Here is an 8,724-nt window from a genome sequence, read left to right as displayed (position 1 = left end):
CTCTGAGTTGCCATCTTGAAATGGATCTAGCAGAGCATATAATGGGGGGGGGGGGGGGGGGGGGGGGGGGGGGGGGGGGGGGGGGGGGCATGGCGCTATTTGAAGTACAGGGCTGCTTCTAGCATTGTTAGAAAGAAGTTGCCATGTACTGATCTTGATGTCTGATTTAAAATTTTTTACATCAATCATGCATAATCCCTTTAAATAGAGCACATTATACCTACATGTAAAGCTAACCACTTTAATTATACATTTTAATCCAGAACAATTGTACACGTTGAGTTAAAAGCATCACTGACTTGCAAGTCACTATCCCAGAGTTTCACAGTTTAGAAGCAATTATGTACAAAAGGATACACTCTTTGTTCTCACCTTGGGCTAAATGCCAGCTACAGGGTGTGTCTAACTTTCCCCGCGTACAAAACAAAGACTTTGCCGCCAAGAAATGTGGAGCGAAAAGTGGCGGGAGCTTATTATGAGTAATGAGGGTGGAGAAGGCACCTAGAAGGAGGAAGTTAGAGAGCATTACAGTTAAGAAAAATGTACTGGAAAAAACTGTCGACCCTAAAGATAATGCAGACAGGTGATAAACAACCAGGTACAGGTTAAACAGGCAGCGCTGCATGGAAGAACACTGACATGACCACGCCAGTTAATGCATAGAAAGAAGTGAATACAGAGAATTTAATCCTACAAGTAAAAAATTCCTCGTTTAAATCTTAAAGGGAACCTGTCACATTGAACATTGTGAGGAGCAAATTGTTACATAGGTCTGTGGGAACAGATTTAGTATAGTTGTACTTTATCCATTTACATCTCTGCTCTTTCAGGGCTTAGGTGTCCAGTGGGCGTCCTACTAAGACTACTTTCACACTAGCGTTTCTATTTTCCGGTATTGAGATCCATCATAGGGTCTCAATACCGGAAAAAATTGCTTCCGTTTTGTCCCCATTCATTGTCAATGGGGACAAAACGTAACTGAACAGAACGGAGTGCTCCAAAATGCATTCCGTTCCGTTTGGTTGAGTTCTCATACCGGAGAGCAAACTGCAGCAAGCTTTCCGTCCTGGGATGCCGACCGAGACGGATGTCCGCATCTTTTGCAGCCCCACTGAAATTAATGGGTCTGCGGACTGAAACTATGGTCGTGAGCATGAGGCCTAATCCTTAGAAAAAGTCATCAATATCAGATCGTTAGGGGTTCGACTCTCAACACCCCTGCTGATCAGCTATTTTTTACTATTACTATTTTTACTAGTAAAGATGTGGTGACTACACAGATCCATACACTATGTAGCAGGTATGCCTGGTTAGTACAGCGCCGTTACCACTGAAGTAAATAGGAACAGTGCTGAAGTAAGCAGGCATGACCACTACACAGAGTCCAGAGCTGTGTAGATTCAGTGCCTCAGCTCCTAAAAAACAGCTGATAGGCACAGGTGCCGGGAGTCAAACCCTGCCGATCTGATATCACTTATGACTTATTCTAAGCATACAATGCTTGACACATAGTTTTACATACACAAGTCATACACACACGGCCAGTATCTGTGTTTTGAGGATCTGCAATTTGCAGACCACAAAAACGGCTACCGCCATGTGCTTGAGCCCCTTATGCTGATGGCCTGCTCTTTGCTAATTAAAACAGTCATATACAGTCGTGGCCAAAAGTTTTGAGAATTAGATAAATATTGGAAAATGGAAAAGTTGCTGCTTAAGTTTTTATAATAGCAATTTGCATATACGCCAGAATGTTATGAAGAGTGATCAGATGAATTGCATAGTCCTTCTTTGCCATGAAAATTAACTTAATCCCAAAAAAACCTTTCCACTGCATTTCATTGCTGTCATTAAAGGACCTGCCGAGATCATTTCAGTAATCGTCTTAACTCAGGTGAGAATGTTGACCAGCACAAGGCTGGAGATCATTATGTCAGGCTCGTTGGATTAAAATGGCAGACTTGACATGTTAAAAGGAGGGTGATGCTTGAAATCATTGTTCTTCCATTGTTAACCATGGTGACCTGCAAAGAAACGCATGCAGCCATCATTGCGTTGCATAAAAATGGCTTCACAGGCAAGGATATTGTGGCTACTAAGATTGCACCTCAATCAACAATTTATAGGATCATCAAGAACTTCAAGGAAAGAGGTTCAATTCTTGTTAAGAAGGCTTCACGGCATCCAAGAAAGTCCAGCAAGCGCCAGGATCGTCTCCTAAAAAGAGGATTCAGCTGTGGGATCGGAGTGCCACCAGTGCAGAGCTTGCTCAGGAATGGTAGCAGGCAGGTGTGAGCGCATCTGCACGCACAGTGAGGTGAAGACTTTTGGAAGATGGCCTGGTGTCAAGAAGGGCAGCAAAGAAGCCACTTCTCTCCAAAAAAAACATCAGGGACAGATTGATCTTCTGCAGAAAGTATGGTGAATGGACTGCTGAGGACTGGGGCAAAGTCATATTCTCCGATGAAGCCTCTTTCCGATTGTTTGGGGCATCTGGAAAAAGGCTTGTCCGGAGAAGAAAAGGTGAGCGCTACCATCAGTCCTGTGTCATGCCAACAGTAAAGCATCCTGAGACCATTCATGTGTGGGGTTGCTTCTCATCCAAGGCAGTGGGCTCACTCACAATTTTGCCAAAAACACAGCCATGAATAAAGAATGGTACCAAAACACCCTCCAACAGCAACTTCTTCCAACAATCCAACAACAGTTTGGTGAAGAACAATGCATTTTCCAGCACGATGGAGCACCGTGCCATAAGGCAAAAGTGATAACTAAGTGGCTCGGGGACCAAAACGTTGACATTTTGGGTCCATGGCCTGGAAACTCCCCAGATCTTAATTCCATTGAGAACTTGTGGTCAATCCTCAAGAGGCGGGTGGACAAACAAAAACCCACTAATTCTGACAAACTCCAAGAAGTGATTATGAAAGAATGGGTTGCTATCAGTCAGGAATTGGCCCAGAAGTTGATTGAGAGCATGCCCAGTCGAATTGCAGAGGTCCTGAAAAAGAAGGGCCAACACTGCAAATACTGACTCTTTGCATAAATGTCATGTAATTGTCGATAAAAGCCTTTGAAACGTATGAAGTGCGTGTAATTATATTTCACTACATCACAGAAACAACTGAAACAAAGATCTAAAAGCAGTTTAGCAGCAAACTTTGTGAAAACGAATATTTGTCTCATTCTCAAAACTTTTGGCCACGACTGTACATCAATGTCTCATAACAAAATTGTATTCCCACCATAACCATTTGAATTTAGAGTAGTATTTACATAACTTTCGTAGAATGTTCCCTAATATTATTAGGAAACTTATATTGACAGTCTTTCCTCAGGAGAGGCCAACAATATCTACCGTATATACTCGAGTATAAGCCGACGCGAGTATAAGCCGAGCCCCTAATTTTACCCCCAAAAAATGGGAAAAATTATTGACTCGAGTATAAGACTAGGGTGGGAAATGCAGCTATAATGCAGAGTGTATGTGTATATAATGCACACACTCTACATTATATACACATACATCTGCAAGAGGGTGACTCCCTGTATTTAATGCAGAGTGTGTGCATTATATACACACACACTCTGCATTAAATACAGGGAGCCATCCACAGATCTCCCCCCTAAACAGTGCCATCCACAGATCCCCCCTAAACAGTGCCATCCACAGATCCCCCCTGCCCTAAACAGTGCCATGATGGCACTGTTTAGGGGAGGGGGTATCTGTGGATGGCACTGTAGGGTGATCTGTGGATGGCACTGCCATCCACAGATCCCCCTACAGTGCCATCCACAGATCCCCCTACAGTGCCATCCACAGATCCCCCTACAGTGCCATGCACAGATCTCCCTACAGTGCCATGCACAGATCTCCCTACAGTGCCATCCACAGATCCCCCTACAGTGCCATCCACAGATCCCCCTACAGTGCCATCCACAGATCCCCCTACAGTGCCATGCACAGATCTCCCTACAGTGCCATCCACAGATCCCCCTACAGTGCCATCCACAGATCCCCCTCCCCGACGCTCACAGCAGTATTCTTACTTTGTCTTTGCTCCGGTAATACAGGCAGTGCGGGGAGCGGCGCTCACTCACTGACGTCACGCGCCTTCTCCCACTAGGCGGCGCAGGCGCGTGACGTCAGTGATTGAGCGCCGCCCCCCGCACTGCCTGTATTACCGGAGCTAGACTAGACTCGAGTATAAGACGAGGAGGCTTTTTGAGCACAAAAATATGTGCCAAAAAACTCGTCTTGTACTCGAGTATATACGGTAATTGGTGGGGTCCACCAGCCCGCCCCCAATCTGCTTTTTAGGAGTAGCTAACTACAAAGCTCCATCCACCGTGTAGTGGACGTAACTGGATTGCTGCTCTTATTGAAGTGAATGGGAGCAGCGCTGCAATAACCAGCTCTGTCCACTACACAATGGGTGAAGCTGTGTGGTTTGGGTGCCGACACTACTGCAGAGAAGATGCTCAGCTGGAGTGCGGGGGTGTCACACCCACCGATCAGATAATAATGGCCTATCATGAGGACAGACCATCAATATAAAAGTACTGGAAACTCTCTTTAACTGAATCTGTTCTCTAGGTACTTACGGTATGTAGTGCAAACAGGATGTTTTTGAGAATGAATACACAATATAATATACCTCTCCTAATCATTTCCAAAGACCTAATTATCCAGACTGCTAAAACGATAGTTATCAGTGGTTAAAAATGCTTATCTTGCCATCAGGGGCGTACATAGAAATCACTGGGCCCCATAGTAAGCATCTGAATTGGGCCCCGTAACCCCGCCCACTACCACCCCTGGCCCGTCCCACCTCCTGTCCTGGCTCCTCACATGCCACACCCCCATTAAAGAATCCCTAATGCCCCCCAAAATGCCCGGGGGGGAAGGAGTAGGAGAGCACACTGTCCACTATGAGCCCCCCCAAACCCTTAATGCCCCCCAAAATGTTGGGGTAATGGGGGCTCATAGAGGATTCAGGCGGGGGGGGGGATCATACAGGACAGAGTAGGAGGAAAGCAGACTGTCCTCTATGAGCCCCTCAAACCCTTAATGCCCCCCAAAATGCTCAGGACAGTGTGCTTTCCTTCTACTCCTTTCCCCCCTGGCATTCTGGGGGGCATTAGGGGTTGAGGAGCTCATAGAGGACTCGGGTGGGGGGGGGGGGCTCATAGAGGACAGTGTGCTTTCCTCCTACTCCTCCCCCCCTGGACATTTTGGGGTAATGGGGGCATTAGGGGGGCTCAGAGGATTAAGGGGGGGGGGCCTCATACAGGACAGAGTAGGAGTAAAGCAGACTGTCCCTATGAGTTCTCTTGCTGCCTGGGCCGGCAATGCTGCAGCCTGCATTAACCTATCTATCCCTGGGGACCCTTCCCAATATAACAAACCACCGGCACCAACCATGTCCGGTCAGGAGCGGGCAAGCAGTCCTTCAGTCTGGGGCTGGGAAGGGATCGATGCAGGCTGCCTACTTCACTCGAGTCGTGGCTCAGCTCAGGTCAGACAGACTCAGAGAATGAATGTGTAATGACACTGGCCAATCAGCAGCTGACTCTTTGTGCTGCTGACTTGTGCTGATTGGCCAGTGTCTGTGAAAACTAGAACACACCTGCAGGCTGGCCGGGCGGGAGAATCAAGTTCAAGCAGTGAGGAAGCATGAGCAGGTTAATACAAGGGGAGGGCGCCGAGCAAAGGCAAATGCCGCGGGCCCGCGCTGTGCCTGCGCCGCCCACAGTGTGTGTTTGTACTAGTACTGCCTGGCTAAAATAAATGGAGGGGGCGGAGCCTTCCGGCACTCCGGGCCCCCCTGCGCTGCGGGCCCCATAGCAACGGCGTGGTCTGCCTATATTGGCGGTACGCCACTGCTTGCCATCCATATGCAGTGCTTGCATTGTGTCATAAGAGAACAGGGATTACTGATCATATTCACCAATCAGAGGCCTGAGAAAAGGGGGGGTGTCAGACACAGCTGAAATTGAGGAAAACTTTTGTATTTTTTTTTTACAGTTTTAAGGAAAGAGGAATTGTTGCTATTTTGTTACATATGTTGTAATTATTTTATAAATATGAAAACTTCCTTGCCTTTATAAAATAAATAAATAAAAAAATGAAAGGGGTTGTCTTATCTTGCCATTTCCAAGGCGAGAGGAGACACAGTCCTGACCACCAGCAGTCCGGGAAGCAGCAGCAGAGTACTCCGGCGCTTGCTGTTTCAGTAGCTCTCTTTGGGGTGCATGAGATCTACAGAAACAGAGAAGCACAGCAAGCTATGCTGTTCCCTAACCCAAATATAACATAGCTTGCTGTGCTACGCTGTTTCCGTAGATCTCATGCACCCCAATGTGAGCTACTGAAACAGCGAGCATCAGTGCTCTCTACTCTTCTGTTTCCCAGCCGGCTGGTGGTCAGGACGGTGTCTCATCTCGCCTTAGTAACAGCGAGATGAGACAAGTTCTTTAAATATATCTATATACATACAAAGAATGCTTCTATGTGTATCCCATACGATGATCCATTTCCACCACCTACTTCTAATCCAATCCTGTGTCCGACTCTAAAGACAATTGGCTTCATAAGAAGACTTTCCCCACTGCTCTTTCTACAATGAAAGAGAGGGAATATAAGTCATACCCCATTAGCTAAACCCAGCTCCTCATTATCCAGTCTGTCAAAAATTAAACTCAGCTATGTTTGGCAGGCAAATAGAAATGAATGGAGGGCGTACACACATGCCTGGCCCACTCTCCTTCAGTTTACGGGCTCCATTTTAGAGATAGGTGTTACCAGACATTGTATAAGATGACACAACCCCTTTTTTTTTTTTTTAACTCGTTTTATTGAAAAGTAACAAAAAGGCACGACACTTCCATATTCAGAATCAGTCCATCCCTCGCAGGGGAGGCAACATGTGACATATTATGCAGTAAAGGGTTAGGGAGCACACAAAGGCATCACATTTTATCATAATGAAACAGATTCACTTCTATTGGCAAGGCAGAATCTCAAAGAGGTCCAGGGACCACAAAGCCGGGCTCTCCCGACACAGAATACATGTGAGTGGGCTGCAAAGACATAGAGGACGAGCACCAATCCCCCCATATCCTATGGAATTTCTCTGGGTGTTTCCTATGAATGTAAACAACATTTTCCATGGCAGCTGTGTGATTAACTAGTGATATCCATTGGTTGACAGTGGGTGCCCCATCTGCCATCCATCTCAAGGCTACAGCCTTCCTAGCCAGAAATAATGTGGCGTCGAGGAACCTCCTCTGATAGTAGGACCACACCTCCTCATCTAACACCCCTAGAATGCAGATCCTGGGACACATCGGGACAGGAGAGGGGAGTATGATGGACAGTTTCTGCAGTACCTCTTTCCAGAACCTCTGTAAATAAAGACACGACCACATTAAATGCCAGAAGTCAGCGCCAGGGGTATGGCATCTGTGACACTCAGTGTGCTGGAGTCTACCCATTTTATACAGCCTGGTAGGGGACAGATAGCTTCTGTGTAGTATGAAAAGCTGAGTCAATCTGTTGTTGATGGACGGGGAGACCCTAGCTGGCACTTGCAGTGCCTCCTCCCACTCCACGGCCGTTAGAGATGGTATGTTCAGCCTCCATCTATCCACCACCCCCAGGGGATGAAGAGCAATCCAGGTATTGAGTAAGTGTGTGTATAGTGCCGAAATGACACCCCTGGGGCCCTGGGACCTCAAGACACCAATTAAAGGGTAGTTCGATATCTCGGCGCCTCTGGTTCCAAACTGCGTCGCTAAAGCGTGGCGCAATTGGAGGTATCTGAAAAAGTGGACTCGGGGCATCTCAAACATCTCCTGCAGTTGCTGGAATGAGCGCAGGGTCCCGTTAACATACAGATCTTTCAACAATGTAATCCCAGACGTCTGCCACACTCTAGAACCCTCCAAATTCACCAGGTGCGTAAACATAGGATTGTCCCATAGGGGGATTTCGTCAGGTATGTCTTTAAATGAGTGCAGCTTTGCCGCCGCCCACACTTGATTCGCTAGCTTATGCAGTGGCAGAATTTTACCAGGTACAGTCCTGAGGTCCTCCAGTACAGGCCACAGGGTGGACATGTGGAGATGCTCCAGGAGGTAGTACTCAGCCCCAGGAATTGTCCCCGGGGACATCCAAGATACTATGTATTTCAGTTGGCTGGCGAGATAGTACAAGAAGAAGTCGGGCAAGGCGGCCCCCCCCTGTAGCTTAGGGCGCTGCAGTACATTGATGGACAACTTCCTTCTGGCTGTCCCCCAGACAAAGGTGGCAACTGAGGAGTGCAGCTTATTGAAGAAGGTCCGGGGTATAGGCATACAGGCATGGGTGAGGAGGTACAATGCCTTGGGGAGCAGTATCATCTTGACTAAGTTGAGTCTCCCCATCACTGATAGGGGCAGTGATTTCCAAGTTTTAATCTTATCTGCGAGCATGGTCTCCAGTGGGGTGATGTTTTTGACTATATAACCATGTGGGTCCTTAGTTATGACAATGCCTAGATATTTGAAGTGATCTACCACAGGTAAATTATGTACCCGTGACGGCCAGCTATGGGGCCAAAGGGGCATAATGGCTGACTTTGTCCAGTTTATGTTCAGGCCCGAGAAGACCCCAAATTGTTCAATTATGGTGATGGATCTTTGTAGTGTGGTTTCAGGCTCGGACATAAATAGGAGAAGATC

The sequence above is a fragment of the Bufo bufo genome, chromosome 3 (assembly GCF_905171765.1).
Source record: "Bufo bufo chromosome 3, aBufBuf1.1, whole genome shotgun sequence".
NCBI classification, from domain to species: domain Eukaryota; kingdom Metazoa; phylum Chordata; class Amphibia; order Anura; family Bufonidae; genus Bufo; species Bufo bufo.
This window is presented reverse-complemented; position numbering follows the sequence as displayed.